This window comes from Procambarus clarkii, chromosome 3, assembly GCF_040958095.1.
Source record: "Procambarus clarkii isolate CNS0578487 chromosome 3, FALCON_Pclarkii_2.0, whole genome shotgun sequence".
In the NCBI taxonomy this organism is placed as follows: domain Eukaryota; kingdom Metazoa; phylum Arthropoda; class Malacostraca; order Decapoda; family Cambaridae; genus Procambarus; species Procambarus clarkii.
The window spans coordinates 12,211,098-12,235,944 of record NC_091152.1 but is presented as its reverse complement, the minus strand read 5'-3'; the positions used below and the strand labels follow the sequence as shown (position 1 = coordinate 12,235,944).

The 24,847-nt window shown below is 48.4% G+C and overlaps 1 protein-coding gene across 23 annotated transcripts in view; it reads left to right on the top strand.

The window, feature by feature from the left end:
- Positions 1 to 24,847, top strand: part of LOC123760896 (CUGBP Elav-like family member 4) — a 1,099,894-nt gene that overhangs the window by 758,999 nt on the left and 316,048 nt on the right. The gene's annotated exons all lie outside the window — the stretch shown is intronic.

The following is a 24,847-nucleotide window of genomic DNA, read 5'->3' as shown; positions in this document are numbered from 1 at the left end:
AGCCTAACTTAACTATACCGTTCCTAATCTTACGTACTTAAATATCCATTACTCCCACCCTTAACCTACAGCCACCTACGTGACCCAGAGTGTTTCCCTAGCTTCTCCGCCGGTCAACAACCCCAACCTGTTGCCACACCTGTGACCAGACTATCTAACGTCGAGCGTCCCCAACGTGAAGTCTACTGACATACTAAGCCTCCCCCTAGCATGCTGTACAAGACCAGTACACCTCGGGTTATTGCGTTCAAATGGAGTAAAACAGTCGATCGCAATAATCTGAGCAGAACCACCACTAAATTCTACTTAAGAACTACACCTGCCACTCCCCAACTGACCTGGAGACCAGCGGTGGCTGGGTGTCCCCGTGGGACATGCGAGGTCACCTGTCACACTCAGCTGACCTGCACTACCAACACCGCTAAGTTCCCAAATCACCAAATCTTATCACTAACATTAATCACCACACACGCAAGTTCTGGTGAATATTCCCTGAACTACACAAAACTCACAAAATCACTAAACACAACACCAGAGAATCACTATCTCCTAACCTGAAAAAAAAGTTCGCAACTCGCGAATAATAAACACCTGTCAAGATCTCCCTGATAGCGCCTGAGCGGTAAAAAGACACGTGGGACTGAACAATGTTAAAAGAACACCAATACCTTAAACATTGTTCAACACCGCTGCCATCATTGTAACGGGGGTGGGGGGAAATTAGCTCTATCTTGTCCATTATTTCACCCCCCAGTTAACTAACGAGGCCGGGGGGAAACAGCTCTCTCTAGTCCGTTATCCCGTCCCCAGTTAGCTAACTATTCTAGAGCACCTCCAGAGTTCCTAAGGCAACCTCTCTCGTTCAACACCTTGTAACCTAGGTATTTGACTACCTAGGTACTAAGACTACAAGGCGTCGTAACTGGATCAGCTACCCGAAACTCTAGAGAGAACTCTAGAATACAAAATCAGTATTGGTCAGCGCAACTCATCCTGTGAGTGAACACACCGCCATAGTGACAGTATTGGGCAGCGCCACTCATCCTGTGAGTGGACACACCGCCATAGTGACAGTATTGGGCAGCATCACTCATCCTGTGAGTGGACACACCGCCATAGTGACAGTATTGGGCAGCGTCACTCATCCTGTGAGTGAACACACCGCCATAGTGACAGTATTGGTCAGCGCAACTCATCCTGTGAGTGAACACACCGCCATAGTGACAGTATTGGGCAGCGCCACTCATCCTGTGAGTGGACACACCGCCATAGTGACAGTATTGGTCAGCGTCACTCATCCTGTGAGTGGACACACCGCAATAGTGACAGTATTTGTCAGCGCCAATCCATGGAGATTGATTGATACGATTGAATTCGTATCCAAGACGAATTCTCGCTATTATTGATTGTCTCCCGTGGCCACCTCCTCTTCGTCCATAATGATTGGGATTGCCAACTGCACCCCACATTGTACCAGATTCACTGCACACAAAAATCAGAATAGCGCGATGCATCAAATGAACGAATCAACAAGGGCCGTGACGAGGATTCGAACCTGCGTCCGGGAGCATCCCAGACGCTGCCTTAATCCTCGTCACGGGCCTTGTTGATTTGTTCAACTGATTCACTCTTTTGTTCTCTTATCCTCCTTTCCTCAGTTATCTCGTCACGGTGATATTGCCTGATAATACCTCTATAGCAGTCTTGGGGTATGAAGTATATTGACAGTTGAGAGGCGGGGACCAAAGAGCTGAAGCTCAACCCCGTGCTAGCAAATGGTTGCCCGGACGCCAGAACACAGAGAGGCTAGAGGTGTTAAACACGCCATGGCTGGATGATAGCAGGAAAAAAAGAGTTGATATGATAACTACGTTCATTATAATAACAGGAATTGACAGAGCAGACAATTTCTTAACTTCCATCCCACTTCCATCCCATGGGGGCGCGAGTGGCTGTGTGGATAGCACGCTGGACACGTAATCCTGTGGCCCGGGTTCGATTCCCGGCACCGGCGAGAAACAATGGGGCAGAGTTTCTTTCACCCTGATGGGTCTGTTACCTAGCAGTAAATAGGTACCTGGGAGTTAGACAGCTGTTACGGGCTGCTTCCTGGGGGTATGTGTGTGAGTGAAAAAAAAATTAGTTAGTAGTTAGAAACAGTTGATTGACAGTTGAGAGGCGGGCCGAAAGAGCAGAGCTCAACCCCCGCAAGCACAACAACTATGTGAATACTCTCCTTCTACTATCCCCTCCCTCCCATCCTCCATCCGCTTCCTCATCCATCCCTAACTCCTCCTCCTCCCGTGCCAGTATGGAGGCGGCCAGGCTTGGAGATAACTGCCAATAATGGTGTATTCCTGAAAAGTCATTGGAACATAAAAGTCAAGCTTTCTATGGCGAGCACATGAGTCCACTCTCCAGGTGGTTCCTGGAGCCCCGCGCCTGCCTGCTTGCCTGCCTGCTTGCCTGCCTGCTTGGTTGCTTGCCCGGCCTGCCTGCCTGCCTGCTTGGTTGCTTGCCCGGCCTGCCTGCTTGCCTGCCTGCTTGGTTGCTTGCCCGGCCTGCCTGCCTGCCTGCCTGCCTGCCTGCTTGGTTGCTTGCCTGGCCTGCCTGCCTGCCTGCCTGCTTGCTTGCCTGCCTGCTTGGTTGCTTGCCCGGCCTGCCTGCCTGCCTGCCTGCCTGCTTGCCTGCCTGCTTGGTTGCTTGCCCGGCCTGCCTGCCTGCCTGCTTGCCTGCCTGCTTCCCTGCCTGCCTCCCTGCCTGCCAGCCTGCCTGCCTGCCACCACGTGTGAGGTCTCTCTCTCTCTCTCCCCCCCCTCTCTCTCTCCCCTCCCTCCCTCCCTACCAGAGTCACCCCACCAGAGTCACCCCACCAGAGTCACCCCACCAGAGAGTCACCCCACCAGAGTCACCCCACCAGAGAGTCACCCCACCAGGGAGTCACCCCACCAGGGAGTCACCCCACCAGAGTCACCCCACCAGAGAGTCACCCCACCAGAGTCACCCCACCAGAGTCACCCCACCAGAGTCACCCCACCAGAGTCACCCCACCAGAGTCACCCCACCAGAGTCACCCCACCAGAGTCACCCCACCAGAGTCACCCCACCAGAGTCACCCCACCAGAGTCACCCCACCAGAGAGTCACCCCACCAGAGAGTCACCCCACCAGAGTCACCCCACCAGAGTCACCCCACCAGAGTCACCCCACCAGAGTCACCCCACCAGAGTCACCCCACCAGAGTCACCCCACCAGAGAGTCACCCCACCATAGAGTCACCCCACCAGAGTCACCCCACCAGAGAGTCACCCCACCAGGGAGTCACCCCACCAGAGTCACCCCACCAGAGAGTCACCCCACCAGAGTCACCCCACCAGAGTCACCCCACCAGAGTCACCCCACCAGAGTCACCCCACCAGAGTCACCCCACCAGAGTCACCCCACCAGAGAGTCACCCCACCAGAGAGTCACCCCACCAGAGAGTCACCCCACCAGAGAGTCACCCCACCAGAGAGTCACCCCACCAGAGAGTCACCCCACCAGAGTCACCCCACCAGAGTCACTCCACCAGAGAGTCACCCCACCATAGAGTCACCCCCACCAGAGAGTCACCCCCACCAGAGTCACCCCCACCAGAGAGTCACCCCACCAGAGAGTCACCCCACCAGAGAGTCACCCCACCAGAGTCACCCCACCAGAGTCACCCCACCAGAGTCACCCCACCAGAGTCACCCCACCAGAGTCACCCCACCAGAGTCACCCCACCAGAGAGTCACCCCACCAGAGAGTCACCCCACCAGAGAGTCACCCCACCAGAGAGTCACCCCACCAGAGAGTCACCCCACCAGAGAGTCACCCCACCAGAGAGTCACCCCACCAGAGTCACCCCGCCAGAGTCACCCCACCAGAGTCACCCCACCAGAGTCACCCCACCAGAGAGTCACCCCACCATAGAGTCACCCCACCAGAGAGTCACCCCACCAGAGAGTCACCCCACCAGAGAGTCACCCCACCAGAGAGTCACCCCACCAGAGAGTCACCCCACCAGAGAGTCACCCCACCAGAGAGTCACCCCACCATAGTCACCCCACCATAGTCACCCCACCAGAGAGTCACCCCACCATAGTCACCCCACCAGAGAGTCACCCCACCAGAGAGTCACCCCACCAGAGAGTCACCCCACCAGAGAGTCACCCCACCAGAGAGTCACCCCACCAGAGAGTCACCCCACCAGAGAGTCACCCCACCAGAGAGTCACCCCACCATAGTCACCCCACCAGAGAGTCACCCCACCAGAGAGTCACCCCACCAGAGAGTCACCCCACCAGAGAGTCACCCCACCAGAGAGTCACCCCACCAGAGAGTCACCCCACCAGAGAGTCACCCCACCAGAGAGTCACCCCACCAGAGAGTCACCCCACCAGAGAGTCACCCCACCATAGAGTCACCCCACCATAGAGTCACCCCACCATAGAGTCACCCCACCATAGAGTCACCCCACCAGAGAGTCACCCCACCATAGAGTCACCCCACCAGAGAGTCACCCCACCATAGAGTCACCCCACCATAGAGTCACCCCACCATAGAGTCACCCCACCATAGAGTCACCCCACCATAGAGTCACCCCACCATAGAGTCACCCCACCATAGTCACCCCACCATAGAGTCACCCCACCAGAGTCACCCCATCATAGTCACCCCACCATAGAGTCACCCCACCATAGAGTCACCCCACCATAGAGTCACCCCACCATAGAGTCACCCCATCATAGTCACCCCACCATAGTCACCCCACCATAGTCACCCCACCAGAGTCACCCCACCATAGTCACCCCACCATAGTCACCCCATCATAGTCACCCCACCATAGTCACCCCACCAGAGAGTCACCCCACCATAGTCACCCCACCAGAGAGTCACCCCACCATAGTCACCCCACCAGAGAGTCACCCCATCATAGTCACCCCACCATAGTCACCCCACCAGAGAGTCACCCCACCATAGTCACCCCACCAGAGAGTCACCCCATCATAGAGTCACCCCACCATAGAGTCACCCCACCGTTCCTTCACTGGTCGCACCAAGTTACTAACAGCTATTGGGAACATGGATGTAAATCGATTAACGGATCGTGTTCCAGTAACGTACGAAAACCCGGTGAATGGTTGCCAGTAGTTCCGATCGTATAGTTCCAAGTCAACCGTTAAATAAATGCTAACTAAGCAGTAGTGATTTAAGAAAGATGTAGAGGTTTCGTATATGGTCGCGTAAATGTTTGAGGAAATTGTGGCCAGGGGGCCAAATTCACGAAGCAGTTACGCAAGCACTTACGAACCTGTACATCTTGTCTCAATCTTTAACGGCTTTGTTTACAATTGTTAAACAGGTAATGAGCTCCGAAGCACCAGGAGGCTGTATATAACAATAACAACAGTTGATTGGCAAGTTTTCATGCTTGTAAACTGTTTAGTAAATGTAACCAAAGCCGTCAAAGATTGAGGTAAAAGATGTACACGTTCGTAAGTACTTTGCGTAACTGCTTCGTGAATCTGGCCCCAGGAGCATTGGGGGTCAGAATCACGATTCACCCTTGGGAGGGTGAGGGAGGAAGCTCTTCCCAGGGATTAGAACCCCGCCGACCGTCACCCTTAATTATGTAACACCTCCCCTCCCCCACCCCCCCCTGCCCCCCACCCCACAGTCTGACATTACCCCCCCACCCCCACCCAGGGGAGGAGGGGGGACCGGCTCAGGTTCACCTGGCACTCTCAACTTTATCTGGCTCTCGAAAGGTCACCTGCTACTCGGAAGTCCATCTGGCACTCGGACGTTCATCTGGTACTCGGAGGTACTAGCCCGTTCTCACCAAGAGACACTAGTCCGTTCTCACCAAGAGACACTAGTCCGTTCTCACCAAGAGACACTAGCCCGTTCTCACCAAGAGACACTAGTCCGTTCTCACCAAGAGACACTAGCCCGTTCTCACCAAGAGACACTAGCCCGTTCTCACCAAGAGACACTAGCCCGTTCTCACCAAGAGACACTAGCCCGTTCTCACCAAGAGACACTAGCCCGTTCTCACCAAGAGACACTAGTCCGTTCTCACCAAGAGACACTAGCCCGTTCTCACCAAGAGACACTAGCCCGTTCTCACCAAGAGACACTAGTCCGTTCTCACCAAGAGACACTAGCCCGTTCTCACCAAGAGACACTAGCCCGTTCTCACCAAGAGACACTAGCCCGTTCTCACCAAGAGACACTAGCCCGTTCTCACCAAGAGACACTAGCCCGTTCTCACCAAGAGACACTAGCCCGTTCTCACCAAGAGACACTAGCCCGTTCTCACCAAGAGACACTAGCCCGTTCTCACCAAGAGACACTAGCCCGTTCTCACCAAGAGACACTAGCCCGTTCTCACCAAGAGACACTAGCCCGTTCTCACCAAGAGACACTAGCCCGTTCTCACCAAGAGACACTAGTCCGTTCTCACCAAGAGACACTAGTCCGTTCTCACCAAGAGACACTAGTCCGTTCTCACCAAGAGACACTAGTCCGTTCTCACCAAGAGACACTAGTCCGTTCTCACCAAGAGACACTAGCCCGTTCTCACCAAGAGACACTAGCCCGTTCTCACCAAGAGACACTAGTCCGTTCTCACCAAGAGACACTAGCCCGTTCTCACCAAGAGACACTAGTCCGTTCTCACCAAGAGACACTAGCCCGTTCTCACCAAGAGACACTAGTCCGTTCTCACCAAGAGACACTAGCCCGTTCTCACCAAGAGACACTAGCCCGTTCTCACCAAGAGACACTAGCCCGTTCTCACCAAGAGACACTAGTCCGTTCTCACCAAGAGACACTAGTCCGTTCTCACCAAGAGACACTAGTCCGTTCTCACCAAGAGACACTAGTCCGTTCTCACCAAGAGACACTCGTCCGTTCTCACCAAGAGACACTAGCCCGTTCTCACCAAGAGACACTAGCCCGTTCTCACCAAGAGACACTAGTCCGTTCTCACCAAGAGACACTAGCCCGTTCTCACCAAGAGACACTAGTCCGTTCTCACCAAGAGACACTAGCCCGTTCTCACCAAGAGACACTAGTCCGTTCTCACCAAGAGACACTAGCCCGTTCTCACCAAGAGACACTAGTCCGTTCTCACCAAGAGACACTAGTCCGTTCTCACCAAGAGACACTAGTCCGTTCTCACCAAGAGACACTAGCCCGTTCTCACCAAGAGACACTAGCCCGTTCTCACCAAGAGACACTAGTCCGTTCTCACCAAGAGACACTAGTCCGTTCTCACCAAGAGACACTAGTCCGTTCTCACCAAGAGACACTAGTCCGTTCTCACCAAGAGACACTAGTCCGTTCTCACCAAGAGACACTAGTCCGTTCTCACCAAGAGACACTAGTCCGTTCTCACCAAGAGACACTAGTCCGTTCTCACCAAGAGACACTAGTCCGTTCTCACCAAGAGACACTAGTCCGTTCTCACCAAGAGACACTAGTCCGTTCTCACCAAGAGACACTAGCCCGTTCTCACCAAGAGACACTAGCCCGTTCTCACCAAGAGACACTAGCCCGTTCTCACCAAGAGACACTAGTCCGTTCTCACCAAGAGACACTAGTCCGTTCTCACCAAGAGACACTAGCCCGTTCTCACCAAGAGACACTAGTCCGTTCTCACCAAGAGACACTAGCCCGTTCTCACCAAGAGACACTAGTCCGTTCTCACCAAGAGACACTAGTCCGTTCTCACCAAGAGACATTAGTCCGTTCTCACCAAGAGACACTAGTCCGTTCTCACCAAGAGACACTAGTCCGTTCTCACCAAGAGACACTAGTCCGTTCTCACCAAGAGACACTAGCCCGTTCTCACCAAGAGACACTAGTCCGTTCTCACCAAGAGACACTAGTCCGTTCTCACCAAGAGACACTAGCCCGTTCTCACCAAGAGACACTAGCCCGTTCTCACCAAGAGACACTAGCCCGTTCTCACCAAGAGACACTAGCCCGTTCTCACCAAGAGACACTAGTCCGTTCTCACCAAGAGACACTAGCCCGTTCACAACAAGAGAGAGAGACACTAACCCGTTCTCAACAAAAGAGAGACACTAACCCGTTCACAACAAGAGAGAGACACTAGTCCGTTCACAACAAGAGAGAGACACTAACCCGTTCACAACAAGAGAGAGACACTAGCCCGTTCTCAACAAGAGAGAGACACTAGTCCGTTCACAAAAAGAGAGAGACACTAACCCGTTCACAACAAGAGAGAGACACTAGTCCGTTCACAACAAGAGAGAGACACTAGCCCGTTCTCAACAAGAGAGAGACACTAGTCCGTTCACAAAAAGAGAGAGACACTAACCCGTTCACAACAAGAGAGAGACACTAGTCCGTTCACAACAAGAGAGAGACACTAACCCGTTCACAACAAGAGAGAGACACTAGCCCGTTCTCAACAAGAGAGAGACACTAGTCCGTTCACAAAAAGAGAGAGACACTAGTCCGTTCACAAAAAGAGAGAGACACTAACCCGTTCACAACAAGAGAGAGACACTAGTCCGTTCACAAAAAGAGAGAGACACTAACCCGTTCACGACAAGAGAGAGACACTAACCCGTTCACAACAAGAGACACTAACCCGTTCACGACAAGAGAGAGACACTAACCCGTTCTCAACAAGAGACACTAACCCGTTCACGACAAGAGAGAGACACTAACCCGTTCACAACAAGAGACACTAACCCGTTCACGACAAGAGAGAGACACTAACCCGTTCACAACAAGAGACACTAACCCGTTCACGACAAGAAAGAGACACTAACCCGTTCACAACAAGAGACACTAACCCGTTCACGACAAGAAAGAGACACTAACCCGTTCACAACAAGAGACACTAACCCGTTCTCAACAAGAGAGAGCCGCGGTTAGGTTGAGGTCTTAAAGGTTAAAATACAGACTAAGAATGTTGGTGGGACGCCCAACGTGACGCGGAAAGCGCGGGTGAGGAATGCCAGGAGAGGAAGGAAGGAAGGAAGGAAGGAAGGAAGGAAGGAAGGAAGGAAGGAAGGAAGGAAGGAAGGAGAATGAGGGAAGAGAATAAGGTTGGTAGTTGAGCTGAGGAAAGTTTAGCGCGGAAGGGGATGGCGTAGGGGGTGTGGGTGGTGGTGGTGGTGGAGTGAATGTTTATGGGAGGGGTGTAGGGGGGGTGTGGGAGGGGTTTAGGGGGTGTAGGGGGGGTGTGGGAGGGGTGTAGGGGGTGTGGGAGGGGGGTGTTAGGGGGTGGGAGAGGGGTTGTGGCAGTATATAAGAAGGGATTAAATGTTTAGAGTGGGGGTTGGTGGGGGAGTTTATGCAGCCTAACTCTAGTATAAACATTCAGTAGGAGGACCTAACATCCTCCTGCCCATACCTCCTCTCTTCTCTTCCCATCTCCTCTCTCCTCTCCTCTCTCCTCTCTCCTCTCCTCTCCTCTCTCCTCTCCTCTCTCCTCCTCTCCTCCCAAACTCGTCCTCACACTAAATGTACTGACATTTTGAAGCTGTCAGCCACGTCGTCCGAATTACGGTGTTTTACTGGAAGTCAAACCACTGTATTATTAACGCTTCCTCGTCCCCGATAGGCTGGGTGGTTGTTTAAGCTCCGGATTATGCAAAACATCGCGACGTACGACGCTTTCCAACCGACTGGTCCCGGGTTTGATTCCCGGGCAGGGCGACCCCTTTGTTCACCTAGCTGTAAATCTGGGGGTCAGGGAGCTGTTGTGGGTGGCAGGTCGTTTGTAGTGCGGAGCAAATAGTTAATTTTGGTCCGGAAGGCTGACTTTATTGGGTAGTGTTCCTCTTGTGATGTTCTGTGGTCACGGGTTCGATCCCGGGCGCCGGCGAGAAACAATGGGCACAATTTCTTTCACCCTATGCCCCTGTTACCTAGCAGTAAAATAGGTACCTGGGTGTTAGTCAGCTGTCACGGGCTGCTTCCTGGGGGTGGAGGCCTGGTCGAGGACCGGGCCGCGGGGACACTAAAGCCCCGAAATCATCTCGCGACAATAGAGACGACTCCCATTCTTTCATTGCTAACAAGAAAGGCGCGTATGAATGCGTGGTGTGGAGCCCCATCAAGCAGGTGTGGAACCCCATCAAGCAGGTGGGGAACCCCATCAAGCAGGTGTGGAACCCCATCAAGGAGGTGTGGAACCCCATCAAGCAGGTGTGGAATCCCATCAAGCAGGTGTGGAACCCCATCAAGCAGGTGTGGAACCCCATCAAGCAGGTGTGGAACCCCATCAAGCAGGTGTGGAACCCCATCAAGCAGGTGTGGAACACCATCAAGCAGGTGTGGAACCCCATCAAGCAGGTGTGGAACCCCATCAAGCAGGTGTGGAACACCATCAAGCAGGTGTGGAACCCCATCAAGCAGGTGTGGAACCCCATCAAGCAGGTGTGGAACCCCATCAAGCAGGTGTGGAACACCATCAAGCAGGTGTGGATGTTGAGTAACTACTCCAGTAATTGTGCGTATGCTAATTGTAACACATTTTTATGGTGGCCAGTGAGCTAGATGAATGTTGCTGGCTCTAGTGCGACCTTTCAGAGCAAGATATCTTGACTGCGCACGAGAGAGAGAGCAAGAGTGCCGCATCTTGACTGCGCACGAGAGAGAGCAAGAGTGCCGCATCTTGACTGCACACGAGAGAGAGAGCAAGAGTGCCGTATCTTGACTGCACACGAGAGAGAGCAAGAGTGCCGTATCTTGACTGCGCACGAGAGAGAGCAAGAGTGCCGTATCTTGACTGCGCACGAGTGAGAGCAAGAGTGCCGTATCTTGACAGCGCACGAGAGAGGGCAAGAGTGCCGTATCTTGACTGCACACGAGAGAGAGAGCAAGAGTGCCGTATCTTGACTGCACACGAGAGAGAGCAAGAGTGCCGTATCTTGACAGCGCACGAGAGAGAGCAAGAGTGCCGTATCTTGACAGCGCACGAGAGAGAGCAAGAGTGCCGTATCTTGACTGCGCACGAGAGAGAGCAAGAGTGCCGTATCTTGACTGCGCACGAGAGAGAGCAAGAGTGCCGTATCTTGACTGCGCACGAGAGAGAGCAAGAGTGCCGCATCTTGACTGCGCACGAGAGAGAGCAAGAGTGCCGTATCTTGACTGCACACGAGAGAGAGAGAGCAAGAGTGCCGTATCTTGACTGTGCACGAGAGAGAGCAAGAGTGCCGTATCTTGACAGCGCATACGTTCCTGAACGCATTTACATCACATGTCAGTTACTTGTGCTTACAATTACTCCAGAACATCATTTTGCGCTCCAAATTGTCCTTTGCATACGGCAATGGTGTTAGGCAGCCGTTTTCTCTCTGGAGGTGTTCATGCTAAGTGTTAGGATGCAACCCGTTCTCGCAAATTTAATAAGTCAATATTGACTTATTAAATATGTGCATAGGTGACATACTTAACATAATAGTTTCCCTTGAAAAGCTTCATAGAAAACACCGACCTTACCTAACCTATTTAGTATGTTAAGATATACATCTTATTGCTTCGTAATTACAATTATTACCTAAACTATACCTATAATAGGTTAAGTAACAATTGTAATTACGAAGCTATAAGATGCTTATTTTAACATACTAAGTAGGTTAGGCAAGGTCGGTGTTTTCAATGAAGCTTTTCACGGGAAACTATTATGTTTAGTATGTCACCTATGCACGCAACTAATAAGTCAAAATTGACTTATTAAATTTGCGAGAACGGGTTGTAGGATGCATAACCTCACTTGAGTATCTGCTGCCTATGACAGTTTATAAAGTAAGACAATTATCCCCAGTACCACGTGTATATACTCTGTTTTCGTTTTATGATTACTAAGTTAGATGTTAAGAACGTAGTCTTACAGAAAATCCATTCTGCAATCTTGCCATATCGGGGTCAGGCAAGGATCCTCCGCGTGTACTAGCCCCGACGAATGAATTCAATGAGCCGAATTCTCTGACTTGCCTGCACTACCACGTCGAGGTCAGACACGAAGTATATCTGGCAAGATTTCCTCAAGATCTTGTGAAGTTGTTCTAGGCATTTTACGTTGTTGATAAACCCCCCTCCCGCCAAACACACACCGAAACTACGACGTTGGTACAACGTTCGAACAAGTTTTAACACTTCCTAACCAGTTACAACAACCAATATAGCAAGTTGTTACAACGTTCTAATACGTCATAAACACGTTACGCCAAGATGTAACAACTTTATTACAAGTTGTAACAAGCGGAAAATAGAGACAGTTTCGGTTTGTGTTTCCAGGGCTGTGAGTGGCTATCTGGCCCGCGGGTGTCGTAGCCTAGCATCCCACGGCCGCCGCGGCGGTGCGCTAACATTACAGTAATCTCGGGCAGTCAGCTCCAAAATTTTGCACATTAAAATAACCTACTGGAGTGAATGGTACGGTAGGAAATGCATAACAGACCTAGTACAGGAGCCATAGGCACAGAGAACACTCTATGGACAGGAGAAGTCCCACAGCTGTTTAATTAATTTTTTTTAAATTTTGCCCCGAGGGGCGAGTTTATTGGGATATCCTCCCAATATACAATACTACAGTTTGATATGTAATGTTGATGGACACTGTGCCTTGTCACAGGATGAAACAAAATACGTTACTTATAATATCCCTTTAACAAATATTTTCTAAAGTAGTATTTTATAAAAACATAAGATATTCACTATTTCTTTATGCATATCTATTGCGTTAATACTGTGAGCGCTGTTTAGCACATTTGTTAACATTTTGAGATGGTAAATGCTGTTTAGTACACATTAAATAGGGTTTCCGCTGGTTTAGGAGCGATTGAAGCATGTAAATAGGTTGGGTTAGGTTAGGAGAGTATAAGACAGGATACGTTACGCTAGGTTAACTAGGCTAGTGTTTTGACCCAAATGTAGATGAATAAATTAGTTAGAGAGAGAGAGGCTCATAACTAATTTAGTCATTTACATGTGGGTCACAACTGTAGCCAAGCCTTGCTAATCCTAGCCTAGTTTAACTTAAAGTATCATGTTAGGATACACTGGGGCAATGATATGCTAAGCACAACACTAGGCTACAGCACAACACTCCCTAAGATAAGATAGGACCTTCGTTAGAATACATTTTTACATTTTAATAGGGAAAAATTACTCCAAATTTCTACATACTGAAATTCAGGAGAGATGAAATTTTGGCGGAAGTCCAGTTGAAAGGAGCAGACAGGTGCGACTGACCACTGACGTGCACTGTCCCCAGGTGCGATAGTGCACACTTGTAGTCTCTGTAGCAGTGTTTGAGAGAGAGAGAGAGATATAGGGAGAGAGCGAGAGAGAGATAGAGATAGGGAGAGCGAGAGAGAGAGAGAGAGAGAGAGAGAGAGAAATAGAGAGAGAGAGAGAGAGAGAGAGAGCGAGAGAGATAGGGAGAGAGAGCGAGAGATATAGGGAGAGAGAGTGCGAGAGAGATAGGGAGAGAGAGCGAGAGAGATAGGGAGAGAGAGAGATAGGGAGAGAGTGCGAGAGAGTGCGAGAGAGTGCGAGAGTGCGAGAGTGCGAGAGTGCGAGAGAGAGAGAGAGAGAGAGAGAGAGAGAGAGAGAGAGAGAGAGAGAGAGAGAGAGAGAGAGAGAGAGAGAGAGAGAGAGAGAGAGAGAGAGAGAAATAGAGAGAGAAAGAAATAGAGAGAGAAATAGAGAGCGAGAGAGCAGGGGGGGTAACTGAAGTGAGAGATAGGGTGGCAGCATTCCTGGCGGCCCCACGTACGGGAGTGCGGGGTCCCAGGTGCGAGCCACAGTGTAAACAAACCCTCGGGCCGCCTGGCCCCGCTCACCCCTCCCTGTAATCGATGACAACTTGCCCAAACTTATCTCAAAAACTCTCCAGCTTTTGATTCCTTTATTCATACCCAGTTTAATACATCAATTTATTCAACATTTTATGGGATGTCGTGCATGTAGCATCTTGATAAAGCTATGCAATATTTCCAATGAATGTTTAGGCTCGTATATGCGTCCCCGCGACCTGGTATTTGGCACGACAAACAATATTTGCTTTGTTTACCCTGTCATTTCCTCGGGAAACTAATGCTAACCGTTCTATCGTGGCAGGTCCAATATGTTATTCTCATGTGCGATATCTCGCGTATATTGGTGCGTTATGGTGGGTCGACACTGTGAGGTATGGGGGTATGAGGACGTTTTTAGCTTCGCAAGCCTCCGCCATCACCACAACCACCATTACTAATACCACAACCACCACCACTAATACCACAACCACCACTACTAATACAACCACCACCACTAGCAATACCTTCAACCACCACCACTAGCATTACCACAACAACCACCACTAATCCCTCAACCATCACTAGCAATACCACGAACCACCACCACTAATACCACAACCACCACCACCACTGTGTTGTGGTGTTGGTCGTGTGATGTGGTTAGTGTGGTGGTTGTGGTTGTGATGGTCGTGTTTGTGAAACATACAAGCTGTGTATACACCACAGGGATTACAACCCCATATGAAAGAGACCATTTCTCTTCCACTACGTCATGGAAGCTGAAGTTCGCACCACAACGCCTTAAATAATGAGTAGTTATACTTGTACGACTCTCAAGTTGTACGAAATGCCAGAGCGTAATGGAGGCTTCGCTCACGATCCAGTTTGTGTGTGTGTGTGTGTGTGTGTGTGTGTGTGTGTGTGTGTTGTAGGGTGTAGGTAGGTAGGGTGAAAGTGGGTGTAGGGTGTGGGCACCGAGTGTGTACATGGGAGTGTGTACAGGGAGCCGGTCGGCCGAGCGGACAGCACACTGGACTTGTGATCCTGTGGTCCTGGGTTCGATCCCAGGCGCCGGCGAGAAACCATGGGCAGAGTTTCTTTCACCCTATGCCCCTGTTACCTAGCAGTAAAATAGGTACCTGGGTGTTAGTCAGCTGTCACGGGCTGCTTCCTGGGGGTGGAGGCCTGGTCGAGGACCGGGCCGCGGGGACACTAAAAAGCCCCGAAATCATCTCAAGATAACCTCAAGATGGGCGGGTGTGGGGAGTAAGTGTGAAGATAGATATAAGTCAGATAGGGGCCAGCCTCAGGGCGGGCTCGGGGAGTAGAACAACTCCGGAAATCCTTCGTGTATGTGTGTGGGGAGGCAGTGTGTTAGTTTTTTTTGTTTTTTGAGATATATACAAGAGTTGTTACATTCTTGTACAGCCACTAGTACGCGTAGCGTTTCGGGCACGTCCTTAATCCTATGGTCCCTGGAATACGATCCCCTGCCGCGAAGAATCGTTTTTTCATCCAAGTACACATTTTACTGTTGCGTTAAACAGAGGCTACAGTTAAGGAATTGCGCCCAGTAAATCCTCCCCGGCCAGGATACGAACCCATGACATAGCGCTCGCGGAACGCCAGGCGAGTGTCTTACCACTACACCACGGAGACTGAGTTGTTTGATGTGGGCAGGTAGTGGATATGTGGATGGGTGTGTGGCCAGTGTGTGTGTGTGTGTGTATGTAGGTGGGTGAATGTGGGCGGGATAGCCAGACAGTATGTATGTGGATAGAAGTGAGCAGGCAGGTAGGATGGGTGTAGGCAGCGAGTGTGTAGGTGGGTGGATGCAAGCAGGCAGTGCAGATGGGTGTAGACTAGTAATGCGTAGGTGGGCGGGTGGGCGGGGTGGGTGGGTGTTGGCAGCGAGGAGAAGATGGTGGCAACACTAACCATGTGAAGTAAGCTGTTTACACCAGAGATAAACACCTAGACATTCTCCAGGGGGGAGGGGGGGGCAGGCTGTCACAGTGTACACTACCTCTCACTCACCAGAATGAGTGCACGGTGAGAGATAGAGAGAGAGAGAGATAGAGAGAGAGAGAGAGAGAGAGAGAGAGAGAGAGAGGAAGCGAGGGGAAGAGAGATAGAGAGGATGAGAGAAGAGAACAAGAGGATGATACTTTTAAGAAATGGAGTAGGAGAGGTAGGCAGACAAGATGAGAGATCAGATTTAAGACCTTTTGTGCTCTGTCTTTAATTTTTGCGCTGCCGCTCACAGGATGAGTATGGGATGCACAGTAAACTACCGCTCACAGGATGAGTATGGGGTGTACAGTAAACTACCGCTCACAGGATGAGTATGGGGTGCACAGTAAACCACCGCTCACAGGATGAGTATGGGGTGCACAGTAAACTACCGCTCACAGGATGAGTATGGGGTGCACAGTAAACTACCGCTCACAGGATGAGTATGGGGTGCACAGTAAACTACCGCTCACAGGATGAGTATGGGGTGCACAGTAAACTACCGCTCACAGGATGAGTATAGTGTAACACCCGCAGTTGTCTACTCCTTGGTGGTGTGAAGGAAACAGTAAGGAAGAAATAGTAAGGCGGGGAGGAAGAAGAGGAGTGGGTGAGATGGTGAAAAGGGTAGAAAAAAGGGGACTCGGAGGGGGGAAATTACGGGCTATTCATGCCCGTGCCACCTCTTAGGTGGCTTAATCTTTATCAATCGGGGGGAAATTCGGTCATGCGCTCCACCTGAGAGACATCTCCCATCACGTAGGGTGCAGTCGCACCTCCACAGATCTCCAGTATCAGCTCTTGATACTGGTAAAGGCTCAAAAGGGCCACCACTTACGGGCTATTCATGCCCGTGCCACCTTTTGGGTGGCTTAATCTTAATCAATCAATCGGGGGAAATTGAGGTAGAGTGAGATGCGCGAGGGTCAAATTCAAAATCTAGAGTGACCCTCAGCATTGGTCCTTCAGTAGAGCCCTGGGAAACAGTTCTCTCTTAACTCCTTAGAGTTACCTCAATGCATTAAGTCGCTGCCGAGGGAAAGTGTTTATTTAACAAAATTGAACAATTCTCATGTTTCCAGCCCCCAGGTTCCTCTTGGGTACCTGCAGGGGGGGGGGGGCAGATACCCAGCAGGTACCCAGTAGGTGCCCGGCAGGAACCTGGGCTAGAAACATGAGAATTGTTCGGGCGATGAGTCACAATAACGTGGCTGAAGTATGTTGACCAGACCACACACTAGAAGTTGAAGGGACGACGACGTTTCGGTCTGTCCTGGACCATTCTCAAGTCGATTGTGACACAATCTCAAGTCACAATCGACTTGAGAATGGTCCAGGACGGACCGAAACGTCGTCGTCCCTTCAACTTCTAGTGTGTGGTCTGGTCAACATGAGAATTGTTCAATTTTGTTAAGGAGTTAAGAGAGAACTGGGCACCTCCAATGCGGAGAATGACATGATTGAGGCGAGTTCCCAGGGGCCGCATTGGGCACAGTAAATAAAAAATCCCCGGCATGGGGTGCTGTTACCGTTAGGAGGCGGGCTTTGTTCTCAGCAGAGGCGTTTTCAAGCATAGTTATGGCAGTCCTCTCCATTATCGGGCCTGTTTGTGGTCGGGGTAAAAGGAGTGCAATGGTTTCCCAGATACGCGGCGCGAGTATGTTATCACTACGCCACAGGGACTGCTCCTACATATTGTTTTCCAACCCGTTCTCGCACTTTCTTACAGTCAATATTGACTTATTAAATTCGTGCATATGTGACATACTAAACATACTAGTTTACCTTGAAAAGCTTCATAGAAAACACCGACCTTACCTAACCTTCTTAGTATGTTAAGATAAGCATCTTATTGCTTCGTAATTACAATTATTACTTAACCTATACCTATAATAGGTATATTATATGTTAAGATAAGCATCTTATTGCTTCGTAATTACAATTATTACTTAACCTATACCTATAATAGGTATACCTATAATAGGTTAAGTAATAATTGTAATTACGAAGCAATAAGATGCTTATCTTAACATACTAAGAAGGTTAGGTAAGGTCGGTGTTTTCTATGAAGCTTTTCAAGGTAAACTAGTATGTTTAGTATGTCACATATGCACGTATTTAATAAGTCAATATTGACTATACGAAAGTGCGAGAACGGGTTGTGTTTTCTCCTACCAGCTCCTACTTGCAAGAAAAATGACAGGTTAGATAACAAGAACTTTGCAAACAAATGATGCTTTACCAGTGATAATACTTTTCAAGAAGCTAATGTCCTCTAGAGTGAAATACTGTTGCACAATGACAGCCCCTTTCAAAGCTGGAAAATTTGCTGACCTGGAGAGCGTGCAGAGATCCTTTACTACTAGAATCCACTTAATAAAGCATTTAAATTACTGGAACAGACTAAAATGCCTAAATCTGTTTTCTCTATAACGCAGGCGGGAGATACATAAAGTATACTTAAAGTATAGTATAAAGTATAATAATTTACACATGGAAAATAGTAGAGGGGCTGATCCCAAACCTGCACACAGAAATAACATCACATGAGACCAGAAGACATGGCAGGATGTGCAGAATACCCTTGTTGAAAAGCAGAGGTGCAAGAGGTACTCTGAGAGAGAACTTTATCAACATCAGAGGCCCGAGACTGTTCAACACGCTTCCACTACACATAAGGGGCATAACTGGCCGACCCTTCACAGTGTTCAAGAGAGAACTCGATAAGCACCTCCAAAGAATACCTGATCGACCAGGCTGTGACTCATACGTCAGGCTGCGAGCAGCCGCGTCCAACAGCCTGGTTGACCAGTCCAGCAACTGGGAAGCCTGGTCGGAGACTGAGCCAGGGGGATTTTGACCCCCCCCCCCTCTGGAATCAACGCAAGGTAACCAGTATATATTGTAATTGTTTATTTTGTTTACAATTTGCTACGAAAAAGGAGTTACAAACTTGGTTTATACAAGGTACAAAGGTGTTGTTACAGCTCAACTCAAGCACCCGCAAGCACAACTAGGTGAACTAGGTTGTCCAGTTCCTCCAGCTCCTCAGATGGCGGGCAGGAATCCTGAATGCCGTGTGCATTTCCCCTCTGTATCGCCACGCTGAGGCGCTGGAAAAGGAAGCTGGCAGCTCTAGGGTCTTTTGTTGTTTCAATTAACTTAGAACCTAGTTCTTTCAAAAAACTGATAGCAGCCTTTGAAGCAATGGGGACAAAATTGTAGTGGTGATCCAGTTCTCTGTACTTACGGGACTTGGCTGATTCCCTGTGAGCGGCAGCGCCACCTGGATTGTGCAACACTGAAGCCAGTGTAGGTTGCTTATCCAGGGTTGATAAACGCATTCAGTCCCACACCAACTGCATGCTGTTCTTCTGGGGATTCACTGTAATCCCACCTGGGCGATCAGTAAGAACATCAGAGTTACGGGGCATTAGGTACTGGGGCTCTCTCTCAGCTGGATATCCAACTGTGGTGAGGCTCCTCTTGATGATGTCGTTAACTTCACTGTGCCTTGAGTGCCATTCCCCTGTACTTTGGCAGAGCAGGCCATGGTGGTCGTACCAGTCAGCCACCACCTCTCACATTCACATATATTTAGTGTGGATTGGAGCAGCAAGTCATAGAGCATGCGGTGTGAGACGCGTGCCAGTTGCCGACATTGGGGTTGCTAACAGGAACTCCCCTGCATGTGGAGCTGCTAATGTTGTGAGGCGAGCATGGTCGTGTGGTGGTGTTGTAGCGCCCAGGCACTCTGCAGCAGCTCGGTCAACAATGGGGCCATCCCAACTGGATTGCTTGTGGGCTTTTGATGGTGGTGGTTGAAGTGATGGGCCTGCACGAGAGGCCTACTCGGTGGCATTGCGTATAAAGTTGGGATCGTGTTCGTCTGCCAGCTGACCAAAGAAGTCAGTTAGAATTTCCTTCATTAAGTTGTCAGATGCCGAGGAGGAGGACAGGAAGGGCCAACCCGTCCTCGACTCAAGTCCATTACATCCAGCGGTCGACCCCATAGACGCATTCATAAATTTTAACATGCTGTTCATTCAAAACGGGAATTTTCTCAAATATAAATTAATATTATATTAGCATATTGTGCATATATAGGCATAGGTTAGGTGTTTAGGTTCTGTTGGCGATTATTTGTATTTGTAGTACGTGGGTGAAGCATTTACAGCATTGTGATTCGAACAAAATTCGTCAGTGAAGCATTTGTTCCAGAAGTGTTCGAACGAAATCAGTTGTGTGTAAACCGTTTTTCATTTATAAACCAGCTCGTCCTCCAAACAAAGATCCAAAAGTGATTCCATCCACCCACGAAACCCCTGTTTATGAATGAAAAGCGGTTTACACACGACTCACAACTGCTGACGTTCGAACATATCCGGAACAAGTGCTTCACTGACGAATTTTGTTCGAATCACAACGCTATAAATGCTTCACCCACGTATTACAAATGCAAATAATCGCCAACAGAACCTAAACACCTAACCTAACCTATCCTATACCTATATATGCACAATATGCTAATATATTATAATATTAATTTATATTTGAGAAAATTCCCGTTTTGAATGAACAGCATGTAAAAATTTATGAATGCGTCTGTGGGGTCGACCACTGGATGGAATGGACTTGAGTCGAGGACGGGTTGTATAAACAAGGGGTTTGGCGGGTGCATTGAATCACTTTTGGGTCTTTGGAGGACGGGCTGGGAAAGGTTGTGCAGCGATTTGCGTTGCTGCTCGAACGCCGAGGCAGCATTTTTAAACTTTTATACTTCGATTCACAGCATGAACTGCTATGAATCGCAGTATAAAAAGTATACTGGGTCTCAGTATAAAAGTATACTGGGTCTCAGTATAAAAGTATACTGGGTCTCAGTATAAAAGTATACTGGGTCTCAGTATAAAAGTATACTGGGTCACAGTATAAAAGTATACTGGGTCACAGTATAAAAGTATACTGGGTCTCAGTATAAAAGTATACTGGGTCTCAGTATAAAAGTATACTGGGTCTCAGTATAAAAGTATACTGGGTCACAGTATAAAAGTATACTGGGTCACAGTATAAAAGTATACTGGGTCACAGTATAAAAGTATACTGGGTCACAGTATAAAAGTATACTGGGTCTCAGTATAAAAGTATACTGGGTCACAGTATAAAAGTATACTGGGTCTCAGTATAAAAGTATACTGGGTCACAGTATAAAAGTATACTGGGTCACAGTATAAAAGTATACTGGGTCTCAGTATAAAAGTATACTGGGTCACAGTATAAAAGTATACTGGGTCTCAGTATAAAAGTATACTGGGTCACAGTATAAAAGTATACTGGGTCACAGTATAAAAGTATACTGGGTCTCAGTATAAAAGTATACTGGGTCACAGTATAAAAGTATACTGGGTCTCAGTATAAAAGTATACTGGGTCTCAGTATAAAAGTATACTGGGTCTCAGTATAAAAGTATACTGGGTCTCAGTATAAAAGTATACTGGGTCACAGTATAAAAGTATACTGGGTCTCAGTATAAAAGTATACTGGGTCTCAGTATAAAAGTATACTGGGTCTCAGTATAAAAAGCGACTCAGTATACCATCGTTTAATAAATCAAACCCATTTTCTGTGAATTATATTCCATTATTTCCTATTAGCACATTATAAATTAATATTTTTTGGATGGAATCTATTCAATTAAATTACATATTTCTGTTTTAGAAAGAATATAGACGAATTAAAAAGAAATGTACATTTGACATGAAATTCGAGAAAACAATAGACAGTATACAATATTTTTAAAAATTGTTTTCATTTAATGAGAAGTTTGTTCATAAGTAAATGATTCCAGTTTGGAAGACGGGAAGACAGTGTCTGCGATGCTCCCGGACGCAGGTTCGAATCCTCATCACGGCCCTTGTGGATTGGTTACAGTGTTATACGTTTATCTGTATTGAGCCGGCGTCTATCTTTCGTTTTGAATTGCGATAATGTGTGAAAATCCTAGTTCACACAACTAAGTAACGGTGAGAGGTAATGATACCGTGATAAAACTTTTTTACTTAAAAAGTGGAAATTTTCCTGTAGCCTCAATGCAAAATGGTGACAAATTTAATTGCTCGAAATCATTGTTTATCGTAAAGAACTGCTAAGATGCAGTAATTCAGCCTACTCATCAGTATCAAAGTTTAACTCAAATGTTGAGTAAGGGCGTCGAAAATCAAATGGATATTTTATCCAAGCCTTCTCTTTCCTGGTTTCAAATTTCTGCACTGGAAAAATAGTTATTAAGACTTTAGGATAGAGAAGTGAGATGTGACAATATCTCGAGTTTTAATGCTTTTAAAATATCTTTTTGATAATGTGGTGAGCAGTGTGTTGTAAGAATGTTGGAGATGTATAGTAGGTGGATTGATCACTTGTAATTCCTGCTTGCCATAGGCTTAACAGATTTTGAAATCCTTCAGTACATTCAATATTTTGGAATATATTGAAGGCTTTTCAATATATACGTCGTTATGAATACTGAAAACATCAGCTACGGCCACCAATTTGGTAACGCAGATACCACAGTCTCGTTAATGTGAGATGGATAATGAGTGTCTGGGATGCTCCCGGACGCAGGTTCGAATCCTCGTCACGGCCCTTGTGGATTTGTTCAGTGCAGTGAGATTTTTGCTCTCAATTGCTTATTTGTTTTGGATTTTTTCTGTTCGTCGCGGCTGATTTGATTATTGGGACCAGCAGCTTGAAAAGCCCTGTTTTAGAGCATTGTATAGTGTTGCCGGAGTAAGCTGTTAGGATTATAGACAATTTTAACTATGACTAAGTCTTGTAGGGCGACCAATCACAGCTTTAGGTGAGTCGGACTATCAGATTCTACCATTTATTTAAACTCAAGAAGCATCTTCCTACAACATTGATCAGTGGCGTGATGCACAATCAACTTAACATAAGTGTGGAGAGAGGTTTATAAGTACCTTTAACATAGAGGCGCGTTGATGTGTACCTCTGGCCCCCGGGCAACTGATGAGGCAGCGAGCTACCCGCCTGGTAAGCATAGTGGAGGTGTCAGGTAAATATTACTCTCTTTGGCATTTTTTCCTGGCCCTTGTTTATGGCGGTATAGAGCTGTAGGTGGTGTGTCTGCTTCGCGGTAGTGCTGTAGGTGGTGTGTCTGCTTCGCGGTAGTGCTGTAGGTGGTGTGTCTGCTTCGCGGTAGTGCTGTAGGGGGTGTGTGTGCTTCGCGGTAGTGCTGTAGGTGGTGTGTGCTTCGCGGTAGAGCTGTAGGTGGTGTGTCTGCTTCGCGGTAGTGCTGTAGGTGGTGTGTCTGCTTCGCGGTATAGTGCTGTAGGTGGTGTGTGTGCTTAGCGGTAGTGCTGTAGGTGGTGTGTCTGCTTCGCGGTAGTGCTGTAGGTGGTGTGTCTGCTTCGCGGTAGTGCTGTAGGGGGTGTGTGTGCTTAGCGGTAGAGCTGTAGGTGGTGTGTGTGCTTAGTGGTAGTGCTGTAGGTGGTGTGTGTGCTTAGCGGTAGTGCTGTAGGTGGTGTGTGTGCTTAGCGGTAGAGCTGTAGGTGGTGTGTGTGCTTAGCGGTAGAGCTGTAGGTGGTGTGTGTGCTTAGCGGTAGTGCTGTAGGTGGTGTGTGCTTAGCGGTAGTGCTGTAGGTGGTGTGTCTGCTTCGCGGTAGTGCTGTAGGTGGTGTGTGTGCTTCGCGGTAGAGTGCTGGCCTAATGGAGACTACGAAGGAGGCAGGTGTGGCACTCCCACACACCCGCCTACTGCACTTATTGCACCTTGCACATGTGTTATTCCTGATGTTGTGGGTCTTTGTCACATCTGGCCTTGATGGTGTAGATGGAGGTGGCTTCCACGACGTCTTCTTTCACTGGATTTTGTTTGCAATTATTCGTAGAGAGTATATAAGCATTTCCTTATATTTCATCGACTCATTCCAGTTCCAGCTTCCCTGTAAGTCCTCTCGCTTTATTTTATCTTTGAAAAAGCGGTCTTGTTATCCTTATCCATTTCCCTCAGTACTTTGTATGTAGTGATCATGAACTCTTTGTTCCTTCTTTCCTCTGGGGTTGTGAGGTTGAGTTCCCTTAACTCTCGTAGCTCAGGTCCTCTTATGCAAGTCTTGCTGTATAATATATATATATATATATATATATATATATATATATATATATATATATATATATATATATATATATATATATATATATATATATATATAATACATTAAACCAGTTTTAATATCTCACATATTCTGCCGATGTTATTCCGTTAATATATTAGGAATTATATCCACTCCCAAATGGCTTTTTTTCAGATTTCTGAATATTTCTAAAATTCTTTAGATTTCTGTATTTACTTTCCATGTGTAGTGTAGAGTCCTTGGGTTTCTTTCCTGCCTCTCCCGTCTTCATTCTCTTCCACCTGTTCCTTGCATGAAGCCCTGATTTGAATGGCCTGTGTTAATATTGATGAATGTATCTTTGGGGCCGCGAGCCGCAGAGACCCGCATTGTCTGAGGGCGGGTCGGGTACGGTGGTCGGGTACGGTGGTCGGGTACGGTGGTCGGGTACGGTGGTCGGGTACGGTGGTCGGGTACGGTGATTGGGTACGGTGATTGGGTACGGAGGTTGGGTACTGTGATTGCGTACTGTGGTTGGTTACTGTGATGTGTGGGTGTTGTGTGTAAAGTCTGGTCCACTCATGAACAGGTGGGTTTGGTTGCTCAGTCAGCGAGAAGTATATGTTGTCCTTAACCACAGGGGGGGTCACCGGCGGTGCCCGGGTCTATCCCTCCCTCTCATTCACCCATTCTCCCCTCCCCCCCCATTCTTCCTCCCTCCCATTCCACAATACTGTACTTCACCCTTCCCTCCCTACCTCACAGCCTCTCTCACCAACTTGTCCTACAAAGAACGTCGCATTTCGACCGTATGCGGGACATGAGGCCAGACATTGTCGTAATAGAAAATGGAAGCGGCTGGCGAACGTGACATTTGTCCCGTTTT